Raw genomic sequence first — 27,309 nt, 5'->3', positions numbered from 1 at the left:
GGGTTTTTTTTGCAGACCCGAGCAGGCCTTTACTATCAATTAATATGGGAAAAAGGGCAAATTCTTTCACCCCCATCTATCACTCAGAAAACAGTGTTGTACTGTATCTGGTCTTATGTGGTCAAAATAGAGAATGTGGTTGTGTCTGTGTCCAAGGGAGAGTATGGGAATTGCCAAAGCTGAATTAAGCTAAACTTTGTGACCATCAAGTTCTTTTCAGTTATTCTAAATTACTTGACAAAATGGGAAGCCGCGTCCTTGATTTTCATCCGTACAAAGTTAAAACCAGATGGCAGAAGGGGCTAATTGATATCCACTAGCATTATAACGTTGACTGAACACAAGACATCACTGATGGTGGATATAAACTTGAAGCCTGCCAAACATTCCTTGCAGCTGAAAGATGGGAAGAGGCTCCCGGCAATGACGTCAGTGGGGGGACAGAGTGAAGGAAAAAATAAAACTGGGCACAGTCTTCAAATAAATTCGATGATCTCTGGCTTTGCCAGGTCAATTAATGAATCAGAAAAAATCAACACATGAATAAAATAAAAATAAATACAATACAAATATCTGTGTCACTTTCTGCAAAAGAAAATAATTTTTTAATTGTTGCTCAGCATAGGTTTGACTGTCTACATCATTGGCTTGAGTATATACTTTGGTAGGCTTTCTACAGTGTCTCATTTATTGTGATGAGTTCAGCAATGGTATTTTTCTCCTACTATCAATCAAAGAGGAGAAACAGTCTTTAAAAAGAGCCTGACCCCAACCTCTTGGGGAGTGCAAAAGACAGACAATTATCCAGGGAGAACACTCAGAGGGCGGAGTTCCGGACCGGTAAGTATAAAAACATCACCTCGGGGATTTGCGGCCTACATCCAGGGAGAAGACTCGAAGGGTAGAGTTCCAGAACGGTAAGTTACCTCGGGTGGAAAAAAGCTGAATAAGTGACGTCATTGATTGGCTGGTAGGGAATCTGCACTGAATTTGAAAATAAAACATTGATTAAAATTGATTAAAACCCTAATTAACTAATTAATTAGTAAGTAGAGGAGTAACTAAACTGGAGGGAGGAGATTACTGTATTTAGCATTTAATATTTATAGTAGAAATCTAGCACTAGGGACCATATAGTTAATTGTAACTTAATTTAGTAAGGATTCAATAAGTATTTAAGTATTTATTTTAAATTAATTTATTAATAAGTGCTAGTAATGTCAGTTAGAGGGGTGAAGTGCTTCACCTGTGAGATGTGGGAAGTCCGTGACGCTTCCAGCGTTCCGGACGACGACATCGGCAGGAAGCGTACCCAGTTGCAGCTCCTCACAGACCGCATGGATCGGTTGGAGCAGCAATTGGATGCACTTAGGAGCATGCAGGTGGCAAAAAGCGTCATAGAGAGGAGTTTTAGAGAGGTGGTTACACCCAAGGTGCAGGCGGATAGATGGGTGACCGCTAGAAGGGGCAGGCAGTCAGTGCAGGAATCCCCTGTGGCTATCCCCCTCTCTAACAAGTATACCATTTGGGGGGGATAGCCTATCAGGGGAAAACAACAGCAGCAGCCAGAGCAGTGGCACCACGGCTGGCTCTGTTGTTCAGCAGGGAGGAGCAAAGCGCAGAAGAGGAATAGTTATAGGGGACTCTATAGTCAGGGGCACAGATAGGTGCTTCTGTGGATGTGAAAGAGACTCCAGGATGGGATGTTGCCTCCCTGGTGTCAGGTTCAAGGATGTCTCTGAACGGACAGGGGGCATTCTGAAGGGGGAGGGTGAACAGCCAGAGGTTGTGGTACACATTGGTACCAACGACATAGGCAGGAAGAGTGACGAGGTCCTGCAGGGGGAGTTTAGGGAGATAGGTAGAAAGTTAAAAGACAGGACCTCTAGGGTTGTAATCTCGGGATTACTCCCTGTGCCACGTGCCAGTGAGGCTAGAAATAGGAAGATAGTGCAGCTAAACACGTGGCTGAACAGCTGGTGTAAGAGGGAGGGTTTCAGATATCTGGATCATTGGGATCTCTTCAGGGACAGGTGGGACCTGTACAAGAAGGACGGGTTGCATCTAAACTGGAGGGGCACAAATATTCTGGCTGCGAGGTTTGCTAACGTCACTCGGGAGGGTTTAAACTAGTGTGGCAGAGGGATGGGAACCAGAGCAGTCGGTCAGCAGGTGAAATAACTGAGGGGGAACTAGTAAATAAGGCCAGTAAGACTAAGAGGAAGAGCAGGCAGGGAGATGTTGCTGAGCACAGCGGGACTGGTGGACTGAAGTACATTTGTTTCAATGCGAGAAGTATAACAGGTAAGGCAGATGAACTTAGAGCTTGGATTAGTACTTGGAACTATGATGTTGTTGCTATTACAGAGACTTAGTTGAGGGAAGGACAGGATTGGCAGCTAAATGCTCCGGGATTTAGAAACTTCAGGTGGGATAGAGGGGGATGTAAAAGGGGTGGGGGAGTTGCATTACTGGTTAAGGAGAATATCACAGCTGTACTGCGGGAGGACTCCTCGGAGGGATCATGCAGCGAGGCAATATGGGTGGAGCTCAGGATTAGGAAGGGTGCAGTCACGATGTTGGGTGTTTACTACAGGCCTTCCAACAGCCAGCAGAAGCTAGAGGAACAGATTTGTAGACAGATTTTGGAAAGATGTAAAAGCAACAGGGTTGTTGTGTTAACCTCAGTAACAGATGTACTGCATGTCACCACGTGGGTGAAGTCGAATTGTACCGCACTGATTGGTTAAACAAGGAGGTGTAGCATGAATCTTAATGTATAAACAGTAGTACCTGTATCACAAACTTCACTTACTCTGGTGGACCCGACAGACTCTGGGGTGGAGTCAGTGTCGTTGTATTAGAGTAAGTCAGCCGGCTAAATGCGCAAATAAAGTAATTGATTTTACCTACACATCCGACTCGGTATATTTACTGAACCAGACTGAAGGCAAAAAGAACTCAGATTTACATTTTGGTGTCAGAAGTGGGATCTCAACAGACGACCGCTGATCATCAGCAAAATCAGAATCAGACTAGTCTTGGACGGAGAGAGAGGAAATGGGCCCCCGACGTGAGTAGTTGATATATGACCATGTCGGTTTTCCTCTGTCCCGTAGTCCGATAAAAGTTTGATCACTCGCTGATGGTCAGGTAAGATCGTCTGGACGAGATCAACGATCAGTCTGACGGATTAGAAAAGATAAGGGTCAGTCGATGTTGGTACGACTGAGGTGTTATATCGTTAGATCAGGTTCAGTCTGTTTCTTTAGAGGGCGGCTGATGGGAACTGAGGTTTAAGTTTTATTTTTAAGGTCAGGTTCAGTCTGTTTCTTTAGAGGGCGGCTGATGGGAACTGAGGTTAAAGTTTTATTTTAGGTCAGGTTTAGTCGGTTAGTTTAGACTACGGCTGATGGGAACTGAGGTTAAAGTTTTATTTTAGGTCAGGTTTAGTTGGTTAGTTTAGACTACGGCTGATGGGACTGAGGTTAAAGTTAAAGTTGGTCGCGACTGAAGGCTTAAGCAGGTTGTTTTAGAATGGCTGAGGTTAAGGTTTTATTTGTATTTTTAGGTTCGAATAAGATAATTTGTGAGTAACGTACTGTGTGATAAATATCCGGATAAAGGGAAAGACTTTAGACAATTATCGGCAGCCTTAAAAAAAAGAAATTAGGAGACCAATGGCCCTTAGGGGGAACAAAAGACTTGGAAGTAACAAAAAAAAAACCCAAGAAAAAATCTGGAAACAAAATAAAGGCAATAGGGCCAAAGAATTAATTGGATTATGGAGACAATATTGTCAGGAGGAAAAAGATAGAATCCTCCTATCAAGTTGGCAACAAAACGCCCTCAAATTAGGAATACCGATTAGTGAAGGGGGAAACCAAAAGACTCTAAAAATTCTGTTGATCCCAACATTGACTGCGCCTGTTCGTCTCCTTGTGTGTGGTTCGTCTTTTGTTTGTGTTAATGTGTCTATTTGTTTTCCTGTGTCTTGTTCGTTTTCCTTTGTTTTAATGTTGCTTGATTCATAGAAAAGAACTAGGGTTTGAGAAAGTAGAAGGAAGAATGGGCTCGACGGCTTGTAAGGAGGAAGGGTTGCCCCCGGGGACAAGTAAATCATGTCCTCTGGAGAAAGGCGACCCACGTCCGTTTGCCCCCTCGAGGAAGACGCAGAAGCGCCATGGTAAATATGTGTTTTAAAGATAGGTATGTTTTAGAGTAAAAACAAGTTACTGTGTCTTTGATTTGAATGTGAGAATGTTGGAAGCTTCCGCGAATGAATTGAATGTCTGGGATGTACAACTTGTGTTCTGTACAACTGACTGTCGTTAACTCTTTGTTGTCTGGCCTTAATGATGAGAGAATGAGTCTGTTACTTTTTCTATTTTTACAAGTGTATATTTTGTGGGAACCTTGAGTCATGTTTTGGTTGTGAATTAGTTGAACCTGTGTGTGTTCCTTGACACCGGGACAGGGAATTTTGAAAGAGATTCGGTATTTTGAAATCGTAACCCATTACAGAAATCAATTTTCGAAGTTGTTTGGAATTGAATGAGTGTGAAAAGTGATTGTTGAGTGTGTTCATTTCGATTTAGTGTTGTACACCCAGCAATGGGATATAAAATTGAATTATATTTTAAGTTAAAATTTTATTTTTATTTTAAAAGTTGGTTTTGCAACTGTGAAAAGGCAATGAACAATTTTCTAAGAGATAAGCTTCAGCCTTGAAGGTCTGAAGATGTTTGGCAGAAATCCAATTTGAAGTTTACCACTCCTGCTTTAATTGGAGTTCCAGTTTAAAATCTGTTCTAGTTTTTTTTTGGAGTTTAAATTAAAGACATGTTTTACTGACTGTTTTAAGTAGCAAATGTCAGGAATTGGATATTGGTTTAAGGGAGAGAAGGATAAACAAAGGAGATATAGGAAAGATTCTGTCTGTTTAAAGTTTGTTTAAGAAGCAGGTGTTAAATATTTTGTGTTAAGAATGTTAAATAACTTTTTCTTTAGTTTTTGGTTTTATTACAGTCATTTGAAAGGGGCCTGAAGAATGAACAAGAAAATGACGTAATTTACCTATCTTTTAAAATAAGCACGTGCTATTCTGTTCTGTGTGTAGTTAATAAGTAGTATAAGTTAATAAGTCTGAATTGAATTAATACTATTAAGGTTAATTGACCTGTTTAAGTTGAAGAACTGGAAATTTCATTTGTTGCCACAATGAACTTTCAAGTTTATTATGTCATGTTTTGGAGGAGTCTTCAGTTCCGGACAGAGGACTCACTCATATAACATTGGCAGTTTTGATTTTTAAATATTATTGCAGTGAATTGGAATTTGTAGTCATCTTTGTTATAATAAAAAAAAAATCCTTGGATTAGAAACCTCTTATAAAAGATGAGAAAAAAAAAAGTTTGGAAACAATTGGAGTTTAATCTAAAATGCTGTCTTTCCTGATGGAGATGGTTTCCTTTGAAGTTGATAATGTTACTAAAGATTTTGTTGTTTGAAAATCCTAAGGATAAAAAAAAACATTTAAAAAGGAGTTTAGTTCCTTTCCATTAAAAAAAAAGAGTTACGTAAAGCGACGCAGCGGAGAGTGCTCTGCTCCGCCCCCTTGGAGACAAGCAAGAAATTAACCCTGCTGCAACCATCCTTATCAATGAGACAAGGTGCTTGAGAAGGAGAGATAGTTGCAAGCACTTCTGTCTTTAACGTACAAAACGTACAACCAAATCTGGGCATAAGAAATTGGAATCAATAGACAAAATTTAATTGATATGAGTGGTTATTTAAAGCATTCAAAGGGAAATCCAGTTTAATTTGGCAAGTTATTTAAGGAATTAAAATGTCATCTAAGGTAAAAAAAAAACATAAACAATATACACTAATGTCTGGAATCAAATGGAAATGTTTGATTTCTGTTTTAAGGAATTATTATTACTAATTGTAAAGGTTCTCCAGGGCTCAAAATGAAATAGAATTATAATTAATGGGAATTGGCAATCAGATCTGGCTAGCGCTAATAAAGGAATTCTGGGAATAAACAAACAGTGAAATAAACAGCTAATTTCCAAGAAGCCTCGAATTTTCCAGTGTAAGTCAGGAAAGTGTAGATAAGACTAGCAATTGATAGTTTTCTCTTGGAGATATGAGTTTTTAAGAGAGCTACAGTTGAAAGTCTGGCCATAACCTGAGACATCAGGACCCTGCAGGGGGTGGTAAGCAAAGATCTCAGACAGATACCACCAGCGCCCCCCCACCCCCCTTTTCCTCACCGCTGATATTTGATCTTTCGATAACATCACCTGAGAGTTCAGAATATGTGGCATGACAGTGGAATACCAGTGTAAGTGTGCAGATGTGATTTGTTATTTGGAAAGCAACGGAAGCATTTGTGGCATTTTCAACTTCAAAGGCGAGCAACCCTAAGGATACCAAAAGGATTGAAAAAAATAGATTAAAATCGAGTGTGGTTTTTTCCGATCAGAGAAGAAAAAGGTTTTGTAAAGTGACGCAACTGAGACGATTTTGCTCCGCCCCTTGGAAAAAAAAACCCCCGCTGCAGCTGTTGTTTTTCCATTTAACCCACCACACAATTTTGCATTGCTGAGAGTAAAATTTATACATATTGGACATTGTTAAATTTTAAATTTCTAAATTGACAGATAGAATTGGACAAATTAACCCATTGGGCTCAGGGGCAGAGCCACAATGGATTCTTTGTGGGGTTTTTTTTAAGCAGGTGACGACAGGCCATGTGAGAATTGATGCCACAGCGAGAGATTCGGCAGCTTTGAGAATTTCAGACCTTAATTGCAGACATCAAATATCACAGCATCTTTATCAATGAGACAATTTTCAGCATCTGCAGTATTTTGCTTTTATTTTAGTGGACAATTTAATCTACCAGGTGTGTCAGATTTTGACAGCAAAGGCCCTCAAGGGACCTTTTGTGTCAAAATCATTGGGGGGGGTGTACAAGGGAAGGAGCCAGCAATCAAACCAGCATTCAAGATTTATTAAACGGACAACAAGCTCCAATTACCACGATTACCCCCACATTTTAATTACTAACGAGTAAGGTTACAACCCAACAGCCACAAGTGACTGGTCTCCCTTGCCCGGCCTTGACTACAGGACCAGAAAATGGACTTGCAATAATAAAAACTAATAAAATTGTATATGATAACATAAAACTTGAGTTGGTACTGGTAATATTGAATATCTCAGATATCCAGCTACCTGGCTGGTGCCCTAAGACCCGAGAGTTGTACAAGGTATTACTGTAACAATGGCTGAGACAGGAATTTGGTAATGAGGGAATAATAAAGGGAAAGAGACATAAACATAGTTTAGTGAATGATGCAGCCACAGTCCTTAATAAGGGAACTTCAATTGTCAATACTATAGATTTGGAAAATGTGGACCAGAATGTTAGAACTCTTAGTTAGCTAGTAAAGGATATTTTGAAAAAGGAACAAAAGGGACTGAGTGGTGTAGCTAAAGTAGGAAAGACTTGATGACTACGGTGACAGGAAGGGCAATGAGGTTGCCAGGGGATGTCATAGCAGGAAATAGGACCCGCAAGAGAAAGGGTTAAAAGATTTGTGAAGGAGCTGTGCAGACAACTGCACAAGGTGAGGCAGGAGGTTCTATAGAAACATGATAGAGGAACAGACAAAGGTGCCTGTTGTGGGAGACAAAGTAATGGTAAAGGGAAGGGCCGATAGAAATACATGGTCCCAACTGAAAAAATATAATCAAGGGAATAATAGTAGTATTGATAGGCATTTGGATTATTATTAGATGGGTTACTAACTGGGCAAGGATTGTGGGGAACGAAACCCGAGCACAACGGGACCATATAGATAATTTCGAAAGAGTAGAGATGATAAGAATATAAATTAACTCCTGGATTCCCCAGGACATGTTCGGTCCCCACAGGTAGACATGTATCCCTCATCGGAGGATACTCACAACATGGACAAGTACTAACACCTGGTGACCACCAGGGCAGTGTGTTTAAATTACAGATATAACCACTAGTGGCGAATGGGAAAGAACCGGACTGCAGTGGCTGTGGGGCCTGAAGAACAAAGACCCGGTAATGGATGCACAACGGATTAATGAAAGGAGTATTAATATGGACTATATGAACTATGGGGCATTGCACAACATGTTGGATGGGAAGTGTGTACGGTGTTCCACAGATGACCGTGCTAACTGCGTGACCAGACAGAAAGGGGACGGGGTAACTGAGAGCTGTGTCTTTGGAATTGTTTGTGCCCCTCCCATTGGGCAACAGATGATAAGGAAAGTTGAAAGGAACATGGATGTGTGTGGGTACATCGAGCCCAAGGGAAGCGTTGTATGATAATGTTAAACGTGAGATTGTGCCTGCCCTGGTCAATATCTCAGGGATGCAAATGCCGGGATATTGTACGGAACAGGCAAGAAATATGTATAGTGTATTAAGTAAGATTGTAATGCAGCAGGCTGCCAATGCCATGGGTGCCGTCAGATTTCGAGGTCAGAATCAACTTTATAGGACAAGGAGAGGGATAGTTAATGACGTTGCTACCGGATTCAATACCGGTGCCTCCATAGTAAAATACAGTTAATACTGGCCATAATATGGGGCATACTAGCTTGCCGTTCATACAGGCGCTATGTGCAGCGAAGGAGGATGAAAACCAGAGCAAAGGCAAGGGAGACAATTTGTCTATCTAGAAATATTATTTTAGTAACCAGTAACATATAATATTAATGAACAGTGACATTTCAAATAATGAGAGTGTTTGTAGTACATACAGTTTGTGAATGTTAGAACAAATTCGAGAAAATTCGAGGCAAATTGATGCAAGACAGGTGCCAGTTTGGATCAATGACACCCAGTTGGAATACTTAACTAGTCACACACATGACAAAATTACCAGGTGCCAAATCAGAAAATTTAAAGTATGGAAAAATCAGGAATGTGTAAATACAGGATCTATGAGTATTGGAGTAGTGTTGGGAATACCTGTAATTCTGAGAGATAAGTTAGGGATGCAATTATACAAAGTAGAAAATACAGGAGCGATAAGGGGAAAAGATTACATAAAATACAATGATATTTTACCCTATGTTATGGAAATTGGAAAAGAGGTAATTGGAACAACATTGTCCATTGTCTGAGTGTAGTCTGGAAAACCAGGTGGTCATACGTCCTCATCCTAAATATAAAACGGCAGAATCAAAATGTGGGTTTAATGCCACTGTAAATTAAACCATGGAGACTGGGAAAGCATTGTCAGAGCTAACCCATGTGGCCTATATGGGAAAGGGGAGATATCGCTTAGCCACCACAGCGAAGGAGTACCAGTATGGACATAAATGGACTTGTCCAGTGAGCAACAGTACATTTTGGTTCAACCCACAAATACCAACCCGAGTAGGGAAGATGGAGTTGGTACAGATACATAAGCAAAAGACAGAAACAATAACTGTGACAGAAAGTATTAAGGAGGATTTGACTATTCAGCCATTGCCCACATGCTTGGTTGGGTAAGGAGAGACAGCAGCTAGAAGTCATTGCCGTAGTGTACTACAATTTGGAACAACAGTCGAAGATGCAACAAGATGAGATTGACAAGATAAATGATTCTACCTGGCAGGAGGACTTATGGAACTGGGGGTCAGACGTGCAGATACACCCCTGGTTTAGAATTATCTCCCATGTCCTGATAGTGGTTTTGGGTATCATGGTGTTATATGTGACCTACTTAATTTGGCAACTTTAGAAATTAATTAGGCGATGTAAGAGGATATATGAACACAGGTTGGACAGCAGGCAATCAGTATTCGAACTTACTCTATAAATGGATAGGCAATTAGTTATGCCACACAAGGGTAAATGTATAACCTATTCATATATTGTTAAAATGAATTAGTGAACGATCAGTATACTCTAAGAATGAAATTGCGACTGTATTATGTTCGCACAATTGATTGATTATGTAATAGTGATGTTTAAATTGTGCTTTCTTCAATATTACACTGCTTATGCTTTTGCTTTGCAAATGAAATTGTAATTGTACAAGTGTACCACCTTTTATTTTGTAAGCAAGTAGTTGAAGCCCCTGCAAAACTTATGCCTTTACAGAGTTCCCTCAGGTCCCTTTTGTGGCACAAGCAGGCAACATATTGAGTGTGACCCCTCCGGGTGTTGAAGGCTGTTACTAGACAAATAGAGACCATTAAAGGCACCTAGGTGGGATCAAGGGATTGATTTTTAAAAATGTTTTGAAGAATCAAAGGGGGGACTGTGAGAACAGAATTTAGATTTTAGAATTTTTAAGAACAGAATTTAGGGACTGTGAGAACAGAATTTAAGATGAAACAATTAATCAATCATGAATTGCTAACAAGCTAGCTTCAGTGCTGCAGGGAGGGACAGCTTATCAGAAATGACTTCATAACTTCAGGGCTGCAGAGGCAACTTGGCCTTGCAGCTGGTACAGTGAGAGAGAGAGAGAGAGAGAGACAGTGTGCTTCAGCAGCACTCTTCTTATCTCATCACCCAGACATGACACAATCCGAAGGAACAGTTAGGAATAACATACTGACCAGGCCAACCCACGCCCCTTGTTTTTTCCCAGCTTTTTCCCAGAGTGGGGGATTCAATTACTAGGGGACACGAGTTCAAAGTGAAAGGGGAAAAGTTTAGGCGGGATATGCGTGCAAAGTTCTTTACGCAGAGGGCGGTGGGTGCCTGGAACGCGTTGCCAGCGGAGGTGGTAGACGCGGGCACGATAGCGTCTTTTAAGATGTATCTAGACAGATACATGAATGGGCAGGAAGTAAAGAGATACAGACCCTTAGAAAATAGGCGACAGGTTTAGATAGAGGATCTGGATCGGCGTAGGCTTGGAGGGCCGAAGGGCCTGTTCCTGTGCTGTAATTTTCTTTGTTCTTTGTTCTTTTGTTGTCCGAGGGTGGCTCAGCCTACCCTTCTGATTCAGCAGTTACTGAGTTTTTTTCTTTTATATTTGCTTTTATATTATACTGTTTAAATGTTATTTGAGTAAATAGATCCATATAATCCTAGTGAATATATATACATTCATATACAAGTTGATCAGTAGAGAGAAGGTTATCATAGAATGGTAAAAGGGGGAATGTGGAAGTGAGCAGAAAGGCATGGCACTATGCTTAATGGAAAATATAGCCAAGTTAGGAATAGTAGCTTTGCTGAGCTTTGATAGTATAATGTTAAGGGGCAGAAATCACAATGAAATAGTTAAAAGTAAAGTCTGAGAGTGTGAGATTGCAAAGAATAGCCGACACCGGTAATTAAAAGGACATCTGTTCTTTTATGGCCTGATTGTGTGACTCCCTGTGGTTTGGAACAAATGGACTCCTGTGAATCAAATGATGTCCATCCCTGTGTGAGTGATGAGGAATGTAGGGCCCCTCTTATCAGTACATACTACCCTGCTTTGGGTAACTGCAGACTGCATGAAACACTCAGGAATGTAAACCTAATAGAGATAGCAGGAGGCGCCGCAATTACTTGTCACAAGGTAGAAACAGAACTCACGATCAATGTAGGGAGTGAGACCAGAATGTTTATTGATGATTCCTATGCTCTTGCTAATTAGCTTGCTTGTCCGCTTTGTTTTATCTTGCTGGTACAAAACAATATTTTATTAGTAACAAGTATGTATTGAGAATGGAGTGTATTGTTAACCTCAGTAACAGATGTACTGCATGTCACCACGTGGGTGAAGTCGAATTGTACCGCACTGATTGGTTAAACAAGGAGGTGTAGCATGAATCTTAATGTATAAACAGTAGTACCTGTATCACAAACTTCACTTACTCTGGTGGACCCAACAGACTCTGGGGTGGAGTCAGTGTCGTTGTATTAGAGTAAGTCAGCCGGCTAAATGCGCAATAAAGTAATTGACTTTACCTACACATCCGACACGGTATATTTACTAAACCAGACTGAAGGCAAAAAGAACTCAGATTTACAGTTGTGGTGGGTGATTTTAACTTCCCCTAAATTGACTGGGACTCACTTAGTACTAGGGGCTTGGATGGGGCAGAATTTGTAAGGAGCATCCAGGAGGGCTTCTTGAAACAATATGTAGATAGTCCAACTAGGGAAGGGGCCGTACTGGACCTGGTATTGGGAAATGAGCCCGGCCAGGTGGTCGAAGTCTCAGTCGGGGAGCATTTCGGGAACAATGAGCATAATTCCGTAAGTTTTAAGGTACTTGTGGATAAGGATAAGAGTAGTCCTCGGGTGAAGGTGCTAAATTGGGGGAAGCCTAATTATAACAATATTAGGCAGGAACTGAAGAATTTAGATTGGGGGCGGCTGTTTGAGGGGTAATCAACATCGGACATGTGGGAGTCCTTCAAACGTCAGTTGATTAGAATCCAGGACCGGCATGTTCCTGTGAGGATGAAGGATAAGCTAGGCAAGTTTCGGGAACCTTGGATAAGGAGGGATATTGTGAGCCTAGTCAAAAAGAAAAAGGAAGCATTTGTAAGGGCTAGAAGGCTGGGAACAGACGAAGCCTTTGAGGAATATAAAGAAAGTAGGAAGGAACTTAAGCAAGGAATCAGGAGGGCTAAAAGTCATTGGCAAACAGGATTAAGGAGAATCCCAAGGCTTTTTATACATATATAAAGAGCAAGAGGGTAGCCAGGGAAAGAGTTGGCCCACTCAAAGACAGAGGAGGGAATCTATGCGTGGAGCCAGAGGAAATGGGCGAGGTACTAAATGAGTACTTTGCATCAGTATTCACCAAAGAGAAGAACTTGGTGGATGATGAGTCTAGGGAAGGGAGTGTAGATAGTCTGGGTCATGTCGATATCAAAAAGGAGGAGGTGTTGGGCGTCTTGCAAAGCATTAAGGTAGATAAGTCCCCAGGGCCTGATGGGATCTACCCCAGAATACTGAGGGAGGCAAGGGAGGAAATTGCTGGGGACTTGACAGAAATCCTTGTATCCTCATTGGCTACAGGTGAGGTCCCAGAGGACTGGAGAATAGCCAATGTTGTTCCTTTGTTTAAGAAGGGTAGCAAGGATAATCCAGGAAATTATAGGCTGGTGAGCCTTACATAGTGGTAGGGAAATTATTGGAGAGGATTCTTCGGGACAGGATTTACTTCCATTTGGAAACAAATGAACTTATTAGCGAGAGCCAGCATAGTTTTGTGAAGAGGAGGTCGTGTCTCACTAACTTGATTGAGTTTTTTGAGGAAGTGACGAAGATGATTGATGAAGGAATGGCAGTGGATGTTGTCTACATGAACCTCAGTCAAGCCTTTGACAAGGTCCCTCATGGCAGACTGGTACAAAAGGTGAAGTCACACGGGATCAGAGGTGAGCTGGCAAGATGGATACAGAACTGGCTCAGTCATGGAAGACAGAGGGTAGCAGTGGAAGGGTACTGTTCTGAATGGACGGCCGTGACTAGTAGTGTTCCACAGGGATCAGTGCTGGGGCCTTTGCTGTTTGTAGTATATGTAAATGATTTGGAGGAAAATGTAGCTGGTCTGATTAGTAAGTTTGCGGATGACACAAAGGCTGGTGGAGTTGCGGATAGTGATGAGGATTGTCATTGGATACAGCAGGATATAGATTGGTTGGAGACTTGGGCGGAGAAATGGCAGATGGAGTTTAATCTGGACAAATGTGAGGTAATGCATTTTGGAACATCTAATACAGGTGGGAAATATACAGTAAATGGCAGAACCCTTAGGAGTATTGACAGGCAGAGAGATCTGGCCATACAGGTCCACAGGTCACTGAAAGTGGCAATGCAGGTGGATAAGGTAGTCAAGAAGGCATACGGCATGCTTGCCTTCATCGGTCGGGGCATAGAGTATGAAAATTGGCAAGTCATGCTGCAGCTGTATAGAACCTTAGTTAGGCCACGCTTGGAATATTGCGTGCAATTCTGGTTGCCACACTACCAGAAGGATGTGGAGGCTTTGGAGAGAGTACAGAACAGGTTTACCAGGATGTTGCCTGGTCTGGAGGGTATTAGCTATGAGGAGAGGTTGGATAAACTCGGATTGTTTTCACTGAAACGACGGAGGTGGAGGGGCGACATGATAGAGGTTTACAAAGTTATGAGTGGCATGGACAGAGTGGATAGTCAGAAGCTTTTTCCCAGGGTGGAAGAGTCAGTTACTAGGGGACATAGGTTTAAGGTGCGAGGGGCAAAGTTTAGAGGGGATGTGCGAGGCAAGTCCTTTACACAGAGGGTGGTGAGTGCCTGGAACTTGTTGCCGGGGGAGGTGGTGGAAGCAGGTACGATAGCGACGTTGTAGAGGCATCTTGACAAATACATGAATAGGATGGGAATAGAGGGATACGGACCCCGGAAGTGCAGAAGGTTTTGATTTAGACAGGCAGGCTTGGAGGGCCGAATGGCCTGTTCCTGTGCTGTACTGTTTTTTGTTCTGTGTTATTATGGACATTTTAAAACAGCCTTAGTTTTAATCAAGGATGACAGAAATATTCAACATGACAGAGAGTGTGTCAGAATTCACTCAACTTTTTGCACTAAATATGTGCTCCCCATACAATTCCTGCCTTGGCTAAACATTAATCAAAATTATAAAAGCAAAATACTGCGGATGCTGGAAATCTGAAACAAAAACAAGAAATGCTGGATTCACTCAGCAGTTCTGGCAGCATCTGTGGAAAGAGAAGCAGAGTTAACGTTTCGGGTCAGTGACCCTTCTTCGGTTAACCAAAATTATTTTGCCTTCCTTCATCTAGTACTGTAGTATTTTGTTTGTAGGTTCCACAGTCTCCTCACTTGTGTACAAAGTGCTTCAAGCAGGGCCAGCCAGTAAATAACAACATGTCAAATCATCAAACTAACTCAACAATCTTTAAGAGCCTGAGGGGAAATAAATCATTTCACATAAGCTAACTCATCAAAATTACCTCACAGAGGACCAAGCAAGTCCCAGCACATGGTAACATGGGTCAGCCAGACTGCATCTTGGCAACAGTGACCATAATAAAGCCAAATTTAAGCTTAGGCCTATGATGGGAAAGTGAATGAAACATTGCATTTTAGAATGGCAGAGTTTAAGGAAATTAGGTGAAGTCAATTGGACTTGGCAGCACTACTAAAGAGAAAAAGCATGAGGAAAAGCATATCAAGCTTACAATGAATATTAAATAAAAACAAGAAATGCTGGAACCACTCAGCAGGTCTGGCAGCATCTGTGGAAAGAGAAGAAGAGTTAACGTTTCGGGTCAGTGACCCTTCATATTGTAGTGCACAGAAGGGATATACAAACAACCAGCGAAGGAGGGCAATAGTGGGGAAAGTCTGATGAGGGCAACAGTATAGAAGTAGGGCAAAAGAAGGATTGATCTTCAAAGAAAACTACAGGTAGTGTGGTGGACTGAAATTAATATAAAGACTGGATAATGGATGTGAATAAACTGGTGAAGAAAGCGATATTAAAAAATGAGGTATGTTAGAAAAAAATCAAACAATTCTATAAATAAATTTGCAGGAAGCAGTTAAAAAGGGGCCAATGAAAGATCCCAACAGTAATATGATATGAAGGGATCAAGGAATAGAAAAATATTCTGCCGTCACAGGCATCCCCATGGCTGTCTCCCCAGCAAGACACTGAATTCTCAGGTGGGGTGGGGATGGTAAAGTAACAAAGGAAACCGAAATATTCAATAAGTGGAGGAGGTAAAGGGAGAAAAAGTGAGGGGGAGGAGGAACAATGAAAGAGAGTGGAAGCAGAGGCAGGAGGGAAGAGAGGAGGAGAATTTTTCAACAGGAAGAGGGGATGTAAATGAGAAGGGAGGATAACAGGGGTGGGAGGCAAGAGAAAAGGAGAAGGAGTGGGTAGAAGGGGGGGAGGAGATAGAAGGGGAGGAGGGGGTAGGATATGGGGGAAGAGTGGGTAAGAGTTGGCATTATCAATCAAAATCCTATCTAGGACACTTGGAGGTGATCTTCTCAGGTTGAAATTGAGGCAGTATAAAGGGGGCTTTAATTTGGTTCTGAACTGTTCTATTCCTGACCTGAAAATACTCAATACTGACACAGAATCTGCTTTCTTAGTCCGGTCGATCCTCGTCTCATTAATCTCGAAGAAAAGAATTTAAGATAGCAAAAAACATAGCATTGATATCCTTGTTATACCCAGTAGGCAATATAACAAACAAATAGTATTGGATAACAAAATGGCCAGCAACTTGTAGTGAGAAACAGTTACTCCGTGAATTGCGAATCATCACAAGTTCCTGGCTGATTTATGCTGTTCTGCTATTAACTGTGTAAAAATGGCATCTTGTGCCTAACCTCTGTGATTTTCATGAAATTGCTGCATTGCCACATTAACTGCCCATTAAACTTGCCACAGAAAGTTAAGTTCAGTGATTAACACCGTACGTATCCTTTTTAATGACATCGTCATCATTGATGACTGCCAATTCAACTCTTTTGCCCAGAAAGTGAACAATTAGAAGTATTGAGTCTCAATCCTTCTGCTTTTGAATTGTTATTGGAGATTTAAAAATATCAAATGCATGAAGTTGCTGTACCTACTTCATAGATATGGACTAAACTTGCCAGAAAAAGTTAGGGTCTGTCCATTCCAATGTAAGTACCCTTTTAATTATTGCCAAACAACCTCTCTGGCACTAAAAATGAACTTTTAGAAGTGTGAAGTCTCTTATTGTTGGAGAGTTAACAAAAAAGTATTTAAAAAAAAATATTTTCTTCCTTTTTCACTCTCAATCCAATTTTTCTTTTTTCCTCTTTATTTTGCTTTCTGTCCCTGGTTTGACAGTGAATGATATCTTCTAACTTTCACTTCCTAGTTCAGGCTCTGCATTACTCATTAATGATTCTTCAATCTGATTTGATAAGGAGATGCACAGTTGATTACCCCAATCAGACCAATTCCAGATCCACTGTAGAGGGTGCTGCACTATTTGGATAGTTAGCTGAGAGGAACTTGTATGCAAAAGCCCATAGAACATTTATGGGCATTTCACTGCTGACAGCAAAATCTGTCCCATTGAATTCACCCACTCTAATTCACCTTCCTTCTCATGTCTTCCTCTGTGTTTCTCAATCCTTAAATCTCATTGGCCATTGTTTGCCAAGGCCCCAAATACCCTGTTGCTTTTCATTGCACCATTATCATCTCACATTTTTGGCAACTGTGGGCAAAAATGTTAAAATCCAAATGTGCACAAATAAAGTCTAACTAACAGGACACGCCATGGGATGCCCCACTGCAGTAAAATCAGGCTCATAATCTGGGGAGGGAACAGCACAGAAAGAAAGTAGAGAAATTCTATAAAAAGTTATTTTACAAATACACTTGCACACAAGAGAAACAATATGAGCAAGAGGGGTCATCAACCTGAAACATTAGCTCTGTTTCTCCCTTCATAGATGCTGCAAGACCTGTTGAGTATTTCAAGCATTTTCTGTTTTTATTAAGGATTTCCAGCATCTGCAATATTTTGCTTTTGTAATATGAGCAAAAATACTGTTTTAGTGAGACCCGAAATAACTTCCAGCACTGTCTATGTCTGTGTGTGGGGTGATATAAAGCTTAAGACATATAATAGATCATCCATATAAATTAACTTTTGGGTATCAGATAATGTCACCTGTCAAGTTTCTGCCCCTTCCACAACAATAAAACTGTCCAGATCATCAATCCTAACCATGAATGAAATTCTCTGTGATTGTGACTGTGATGAATTATCCATCCTCTTTCAACCACTCTACACCTTTTATATGGCTGTCCAATCCATCCTCCTCATGTAAAATTAAAGCGTATGGGATTGGGGGTAGTGTATTGCGATGGATAGAAAATTGTATGGAGGACAGGAAACAAAGAGTAGGTCTTTTTCCGAATGACAGGCAGTGACTAGTGGGGTACCGCAGGGATCTGTGCTAGGACCCCAGCTATTCACAATATACATTAATGATTTAGATGAAGGAACTAAATGCAATATCTCCAAATTTGCAGATGACACAAAACTGGGTGGGAGGGTGAGTTGTGAGGAGGATGCAAAGAGGCTTCAGGGTGATTTGGACAAGTTGAGTGAGTGGGCTAATGCATGGCAGATGCAGTATAATGTGGATAAATGTGAGGTTATCCACTTTGGTAACAAAAACAGGAAGGCAGATTATTATCTGAATGGCTATAAACTGAGAGAGGGAAATATGCAGTGAGACCTGGGTGTTCTCATACACCAATCGCTGAAGATAAGCATGCAGGTGCAACAGGCGGTAAAAAAGGCAAATGGTATGTTGGCCTTCATTGCGAGAGGATTCGAGTACAGGAGCAGGGATGTCTTGTTGCAATTATACAGGGTCTTGGTGAGGCCACATCTGGAATATTGTGTGCAGTTTTGGTCTCCTTATCTGAGGAAGGATGTTCTTGCTATAGAGGGAGTGCAGCGAAGGTTTACCAGACTGATTCCTGGGATGGCAGGACTGATGTATGAGGAGGGATTGAGTCGGTTAGGATTATATTCGCTGGAGTTCAGAAGAGTGAGGGGGGATCTCATAGAAACCTATAACATTTTAACAGGACTGAGATGAGGAGAAATTTCTTCACCCAGAGAGTGGTGAGCCTGTGGCATTCGCTACCACAGAAAGCAATTGAGGCCAAAACATTGAATGTTTTCAAAAAGGAGTTAGATATAGCTCTTGGGTCTAAAGGGATCAAAGGGTATGGGGCGAAAGCTGGAACAGGCTACTGAGTTGGATGATCAGCCATGATCATTATGAATGGCGGAGCAGGCTCGAAGGGCCAAATGGCCTACTCCTGCCCCTATTTTCTATGTTTCTATGTTTCTTTCAATGCCTCTCCTTTCTCCTCAACTTGCTAGGTCTGCATTTCCTTCCACTCTTACCTGATCTTAACCCAAGCATCTCATCGCACTCCAGTGCTAATAGCCTATGGTCCCTCAGGATCATTCTTTTCCTCCTCCTCTTTCGCATTTATGCAACATCATCCATAGAGTCAGCTTCTGCACATACATTGATGATACCCAGCTCTACCTCTCCACTGCTTCTGTCCGTCCCTCCATTGCCTCTGCTGTGCGACTGCTTGTCTGACATCCAGTCTTGGATGCACCACAACTTGCATTTATATAATGTATTAGACATCCCAAGGGACTTTACATAAATCAGACAAAATAATTTACATTGAGCCAAAGAAGGAGGCATTAGGACAGGTGTCCAAAAGCTTGGTTAAAGAGGGAGGTCTTAAGGAGCGTCCTAAAGGAGGAAGGAGAGATGGAGAATTGAGAGAGATTTAAGGGGAGAATTCCAGACCTTAGGGCCTAGACAGCTGAAGGCAAGGCCACTAATGGTGGGGTGAAGGAAATGGAGCCATAATATAGTGGATGGAAAGATTGCGAGTAAGTGGACATTCGGAAGGGAAATGAGGAGAGGCGGTGATTGTTGATCCACCATCAGAGTCCAAGTGGACCATGGTGGCTTGGGTGAGTGGGATGGAGAAAGCAGAAAAAAGAAACCAGATAAACCAAAGAGTAGGAAGAGAGTGAGGAGAATGTATATTCTGGGCCTATTAAGAGCCCAACAACAGATGTTAGTGATTTTACAGTGTGTGAGACAGAGCAAGCAGAACAGATAGAATTTCCCTGGCAATCACAAATCCAGTTATTTTCAATGCATGGAGTTCACTGAAGAAGCAGCACATATGGATCAATGGGGGAATGACAATCCCAGGCATGAGGAACAATGCTCTTTCTTTAGCATTCAACCAAACACCAGAACAATCTCATCCTTTTTAACCCTTACTTGGTACATTCTTACTTCTGTTACACACAAGGGAAAGTAGGAAAACAGTCAGGGAAAATATACATCAGAATGGGATCATTGTGTAAATACAAATTTCCAGACAAAATTAGGCCCTTGAAGACATATTAAAATGGTGAATTTAGTGAAAATTTCCTGAACTGTAATCCCAGTATACTGTTTAATTAACCACTGATTCCCAAACTTTAATCTATGTAGAAAATGTCACAAATCCATGATTGAGTGCTAATTACAGACAAACATCTAAAGCAGTGAAAGATTGGACAGGCCAATGCAATGCATTCCTTCAGATCTCTCTTAAAACTAAATTTTTATTCACACAGTGAATATTATGCTACAGGCAAAAGAAGCAAAAGTAACATGAGGAAAAACATCTTCACGCAGCGAATGGTTAGGATCCGGAATGCACTGACTGACAGTGTGGTGGAGGCAGGTTCAATCGAGGCATTCAAAAGGGAATTAGACTGTTATCAGAAGAGGAAGAATGTGCAGGGTTACAGGGAGAAGGCTGGGGAATGGCATTTGGTGAATTGCTCATTCGAAGAGCCGGTGCAGACATGATCGGCTGAATGACCTCCTTCTCTGCTGTAACAATTCTGAGATTCTGTGATGTTTATTTATTGAATAGATTTTCTGAAAGTGCCAGTGTATAAGCAACACCTTCACATATGCCTTCTAACAGTTGCAATTCTCTTTGTTTATTCTCAGGGTGTGGGCATCACAGCATCACAGCATTTATCGTTCATCCCTAATTACCCTGGAGAAGCTGGTGGTGAGCTGCCTTCTTGAATATAACTGAGTGACTTGCTTGGCCATTTGAGAGGGCAGTTAAGAGTCAACCACATTGCGATGGATCTTTTATTTATTTAGAGATACAGCACTGAAACAGGCCCTTCAGCCCACCAAGTCTGTGCCGACCAAGAACCACCCATTTATACTAACCCTACAGTAATCCCATATTCCCTACCACCTACCTACACTAGGGGCAATTAACAATGGCCAATTTACCTATCACCTGCAAGTCTTTGGCAGTGGGAGGAAACTGGAGCACCCGACGAAAACCCACATGGTCACAGGGAGAACTTGCAAACTCCGCACAGGCAGTACCCAGAATTGAACCCGGTTCCCTGGAGCTGTGAGGCTGCGGTGCTAACCACTGCGTCACTGTGCCGCCCCTGGAGTCACTTATAGGCCAGACCAAGCAAGGATGGCAGATTTCCTTCCCTAAAGGACATAAGTGAACCAGAGGGTTTTTTAGTTTCATGGTCACCATTACTGATACTAGCTTTCTAACTCCAGAGTTATTTAATCAACAGAATTTAAATTCCCTCAGCCACCAGGGATTTGAACTCATGTCTCCAGAGCATTAGTCCAGGCCTTTGGATTACTATTCTAGTTACATAACCACTATGTTAATGTACACCTGTAGATAAACTAACACAGCTAATACAGTTTTATTGAAAGGGACTGTGTGGATTATGTCCCTTTGAAAGTGATTTGAAAGTGTGTTCCAGTAATGGAAGAATCGCTGTTTAACTGTAACCAGAAAAGCATCTGTTCAGTATTTTGTATTGGGTGTGCGACCAGCTGGATATGGTTGCAGACTCTGGTTGGACATTGTTTTTATCACAGGAACTCCTGCCTCCAACCACCCTGCCCAATAACAACAGTAGAAATAATGAAAAAGTCTATTATTGAAATAATCTTTGCACACAAACCGTACTATAGACTCCTACTAGGCCAGCCTGGCAGTCCCCTTTCTTTATCCAGTATATTTAACCTACAGATTACTTCGACGTGACAGAAAAACTTTCATGGATGTTTTTGTTTCTAGCAGACTTTGACAAATTTTTCTAACTGACTCAAACCAATATCTAAATCAAGGAATTACCTTTTGGAAACTGCAAGCCAGCCATCTGAACTTTATGCGCCAGCATATCAAGATGAGGGATAACAGTGTGCATAATTGACCATTTTTCTAAATTCAGTTGCAGACTTATCCAAGGACAACACTTCTGTTTATAACTGCATTATTCATCAACTATTTAATTATTTAGCAATGGAATCCACATAGTTAATCATGTCTAAATTTCTAATTTGATTTGAAAGTATTCACTGTGTGGGTTGTGAAGCTGAAAGATGTGGTTCGACAGGGCTTAATTATTCACTTTCCTTCTTCTGAGATACAACACTGTAGTACTGTGAAGTATAACTACCCACAGGAGCCGGAAAGATCCATTGCGGTGCCAAAGATCAACAAAGTAAGCTGGGGACAAGATCTTATAAGATGTGCCAGTCGAATCTCAGTGGTTATTATTCTCACCTGAGTCAGAAGGTTGTGGGTTTAAGACCCACTTCAGTACTTGAGCACAAAATCTAGGCTGACACTCCAATGCAGTACTGAGGGACTGCTGCATTGTTGGAGGTGCCGCCTTTTGAATGAGACGTTAAAAACCAACACGCTGTCTAACCTCTCAGATGTATGTAAAAGATCCATGGCACTATTTTGAAGAAGAGCAAGGGAGTTCTTCCTGGTGTCCTGTCCAATATTTATCCCTCAAACAACATCACTAAACCAGTGTGTCTGGACATTATGTCATTACTGTTTGTGGGAGCTTACTGTACACAAATTGGCTGCCACATTACAATAGTGGCTACACTTCAAATGTACTTCATTGGTTGTAAAGTACTTTAGAATGTCCTGCAGTGATGAAAGACACTATATAAATGCAAATCTTGTTTTTCCTTATTTTACATAATCAGCAATTAAAATACTAACTTTGCAAATTCCTGATTTCATTCAGGCCAAATGGGCATTGCCTAATAATCAGTCAAGACAGGCTAAATTTGCTTCAGCTGGATGAGAAGAATTGGACTCCTATAACAGAGCCACCTACAGCACAAGCTGAACAATTATACAAAGAGTATCAGCCACTGGAAGGGCAGCAATCAAGTCACCAGTGTTTCCTTACCTTTTAAAAAAAAATTAATGTCTGAAATACAGGCTGATTTCTCCTTTGGATGATTTAAAGATCCAGGTACTGCATCATTTCCATGGCCGGTTGCAAATGGGCATTGGGAGAAATGAGGGATCTGTCATTTGTTGGGCCTCTGGGCTGTAGCAATGGGACATAAAAGGGCCAGAAAATCACAAAACAGGATGGACTGTGAGTCACTGTGACTTTTTCCATAATGCGATATTGAACAGCTTCAAAGACTCAGTCTTCCTGGAGGAGCTTGCAAGTGAGGATTACGCTGTTTGAACTCTTCAAAAAGAGATGGATTGCTAGATCAGAATGATCACTACTACGTAAAGTTATCCACCTTTGTACCTCACAGCCTTTAAGTTGCTCCTTAAAATCTACCTCTTTAAACACGTTTTTGATCACCTGTCTTAATACTTCCTTAAAATAAGAGCAAAATACTGCAGATGCTGGAACTCTGAAATGAGAACAGAAAGTGCCTTAAATACTCAGCAGGTCTGGTTGCATATGTGGAGATAGAAACAGAGTTAACCTTTCAGGTCTGTCTTTCATCAGAACTCGCAAAGTTTAGAAATGTAACAGTCTTTGTTCCATGACATCTCTGTCATTTAATCTCTCCTGCCCTCTGTCCTATCACAAACCTTCCCTTTTGTTCTTCTCCCCACCCCCCGCCCCCCCCACAACTTTCACTTGCTCAAAGACTGTTACATTTCCAACCTTTGTCAGTTCTGATGAAAGGTCACAGACCTGAAACATTAACTCGGTTTCTCTCTCCACAGATGCTGCCAAACCTGCTGAATATTTCCAGCACTTTGTTCTCATTTTAATATTTTATTATGTGGCTTGGTGTCAAAGTTTGTTTGATAACATTTCTGTGAAGTGCATTGGGATGTTTTACTATGTTAAAGGTGGTATATAAATGCAAGTTGTTGTTGTAAATGTAGCCTTACCTTGGGTGGTAAAGGAATACCATCTCTGATGAAATACTTGGCAAACACTCAAAAAACGTAATCATGGGGCTTGAACATGGCTTCATTTTTGATGGCAATTTTGCACAATCTCTCTGCCTCACCACTTGCCCCTTTAACAACTGTTGTTAACCTATTGACATGTTAACCAGTTAGCTATTTGAGATAATCAGAAAACAGTTTTCAAGTGGACTGTGGCAATTTTCCCAATCTTCACTTGTAAATGTAATTGTGAGTGGTGCCCCAGGACAGATACTGTGGCAGATTTGAAAGAAGCAATTCCTAATTGCATTTACAAATAGGAAAATGCACCATTGCAAGAAACTGGTTGCTAGGTTACCATAATGGGTAACCACCAGTTATTACATTTTGTCAATATTGAAAGCCCCAAAGGTTTATGATAAATTGCATGCAAGATATTCTTAGAGATAGAACTGAAAAAATAGCATGTTATATGCTTTTGAAGTTTTACATTGTGTAGCATTATCTTTAAACTATTGTACATCAGAAAACTATTATTTGGCAGACGGGACATTGTAATCAATGAGCTTAAGAGTTTTCCCAATGACTACCTCACATAGAATGAAGTCGCTGAGGTCAGAAAGCTTCCAAGGTGCAATCCCAACCTGTGCTGAGTTAGCTGATCTCAAAATGGAAAACAATAAGCAAATACAACTGATCTGAGTACCTATGGTTTAGGGATGAGGGAGGTAGGAAATAGCTAGGATTTCCATTCCTTATCACTATCCGGTGGTTTCAGACAGACATTGGGTAAGAGCAAGATCTGGTGTCATTGGAAGCACACCCTAGCAGAAGCCACAATTTCAGGAGATGAGCAAAGAGGCGATGGGAAGATAATAAACATTAATACCATGGGTTATATTGCAGAATCTGGAGCATGGTGGAGGAGGCCAGAATTGTCATATTGTATGATACTTTTTTTTTATAACACATTATAAATATAACAGTGTTATGAAGAAGACTCTTTACATGTTACAATAACAAAGAACCATTGATCTCTACTTAACTGTGATATATCAATGAGCAATGTACTGCACAGGTACTTTATACAGATTCTTTATTGGTGGGATAGCAATAGATGGTGTATTAAAGGTAATGGTTTAGTAAAAGGTGTTGCAATGAGGTCCTAATATAGTGTATCTTACAGTTAATAAAACATACTGTTGCGACCAGGTGAGAAAGGGGTCTAGGGGTTCCCTCTTAGCTTTTTCCTTAGTTTGGCCATAACAGGGTTTAATTCTTAAAACATCATGTTTTTAGCTTCCTCTCAGTGAATCCTTGTTCACTGCTCTCCAATTGTAATGGCAAAGAAATCAACCAGACAGGTTTTCTTAGATTTAAACAAGAAAGGTGTAAGTTTATTAACCTTACAACTCTAATTTGGTTAAAACTACTGAAGATACATGATGCGACCAAGCTAGCATGCATACACGATAAACACACATGCAGATAGAGACACAAAAGGAGAAAGAATCAAGGGGAAAGGTTTGAAGTAATAGCTGGAGTTCATTTACTGTCTTTTGAGTTTGATGTAAAGTCTTTGATTGCAGTTAAATTCTGCCGTCTCGTTGGGGCCCCGTGCACACTTACAAACTTGTTTCGATGGTTCTCTCTCTTGAGGGAGAAAGAGAGACTGGGAGATGCTGTCTTCTTGAAATCCAGTTGCAGTCTCTTATTTTCATAAGAGAGAGAGACAAGGAGAGATGCTCTCTCTTCAAGTTCATTTGCAGTCTGATTTTTTTCCTGTGTCACAATTCAAACCAAACCTGGGCCAGCAGGCCAGTCATGTGATTAGCTCCTTTTTTGGAACAACCTGCCCGTCGAGGTTTTGTGGAATCTTTCAATCTTATTTGGCGGCTGAATGCTGACTTTCACACCTTCAATGTCTTTTGATCAAAATCTATTTGGTTAATTGAATCAGGGAGCAGTTTCATTGTCTTCTCCAGACAACTGTCTTTTAGAAAGCAAATGTTTCCAGCCACTGTCCTTTTAGAATGCTGGTGCAGCCACGTTTTCAGTCCAGTAACAGTTTAAAATTAATGTTCCATATGATGAAATTAATATGCCTCATTCTTTGCAGGTGTGGTTTTCCTCACAATATTCTTATATTTAAAAGAACCACAGTGCTTATTTCCATCATGGTGACATTACACACAAATGAAGTAATGATGTCACTGAAGTATATTACTGATTTGTGTGTTTGGCAAATATTTCTTCACTTGTTAACTACAATTTTTTTAACAGAAAGACAGTGTGCCTTTAAATCCTGAGCAACATTATGTGAGGAGTACCAGCCTATAGTTCACAAAGAAGAATGCACTTTTGCATTGACATAATTACAGGAACAGAAAGAGAAATATTGGAAATGAAAACTCATTTCCTTGAAAATGTAATGTGCTGGCATTCTTTGCAAGCTTGCACCCAATGGCAGGCCAGCCTGGCAGTAATCAGGATTCTGGCTGGCTACCATTATATTTCACACTGTATTATTGATTGGCCTGTGTACTTCCATTTGGGAATTATTCTAACCTTACATATTTAATTGTACAATTTGTATTGTCAATATCAATGTGAAGTTCATCACACAATTGATTTACATAACTACATTAAAATTAATACATTTCAGGCTTGTTTTGTCTATTGATCCGTTTCTTCCATTGGAGGCACTTCTATTGCACCAGGAATATACCTGCACTCTCATTTAAGCAGGCATTGCCCACATTCACCAACACCTCGAAGGAGTCAAAGCACGTATGTAAGAGGAAAGTAAAGGTGGATGATCACGAAGGTTCTGTGGGTCAGTGGGTCAGTGGGTCAGAGAGATCATGGTGCTGTACTGAGCCATTGAGAGATTGGGGGAACTGGGCCTATATTCTCCAGAGTTTTGAAGAATGAGAGGTGATCTCATTGAAATTTACAAAATACTTAAAGGGATAGATAGGCTAGATGCAGGTAAGATGTTTCCCCTGGTAGGGGAGTCTAACAAAGAAACATAGAAAATAGGAGCAGGAGTAGGCCATTCGGCCCTTCGAGCATGCTCTGCCATTCATTATGATCATGGCTGATCATTCAACTCAGTAGCCTGTTCCCGCTTTTGCCCCATACCCTTTGATCCCTTTGCACCCAAGAGCTACATCTAACTCCTTCATGAAAACATACAATGTTTTGGCCTCAACTGCTTTCTGTGGTAGCAAACACCACAGACTCACCACTCTATGGGTGAAGAAATTTCTCCTCATCTCAGCCCTGAAAGGTTTACCCCGTATCCTTAGACTATGACCCCTGGTTATCGACTCCCCCACCATTGGGAACATCTTTCCTGCATCTACCCTGTCAAGTCCTGTTAGAATTTTATAGATTTCTATGAGATTCCCCCCTCACTCTTCTGAACTCCAGAGAACATAATCCTAACCGACTCAATCTCTCCTCATACGTCAGTCCCACCATCCCAGGAATCGGTCTGGTAAACCTT

General features: G+C 41.1%; 1 long non-coding RNA gene across 1 annotated transcript; it reads left to right on the top strand.

Annotated features, from left to right (window-relative positions):
* The first annotated feature begins 838 nt into the window (after positions 1-838).
* On the top strand, positions 839-22,730 carry LOC137378443 (uncharacterized). Its single transcript, XR_010976606.1, has 3 exons — positions 839-917; positions 20,573-20,636; positions 22,669-22,730. It is a non-coding gene; the product is annotated as an uncharacterized lncRNA (long non-coding RNA).
* The last annotated feature ends 4,579 nt before the right edge of the window (positions 22,731-27,309 follow it).

The sequence above is a fragment of the Heterodontus francisci genome, chromosome 16 (assembly GCF_036365525.1).
Source record: "Heterodontus francisci isolate sHetFra1 chromosome 16, sHetFra1.hap1, whole genome shotgun sequence".
In the NCBI taxonomy this organism is placed as follows: domain Eukaryota; kingdom Metazoa; phylum Chordata; class Chondrichthyes; order Heterodontiformes; family Heterodontidae; genus Heterodontus; species Heterodontus francisci.
This window is presented reverse-complemented; position numbering and strand designations above follow the sequence as displayed.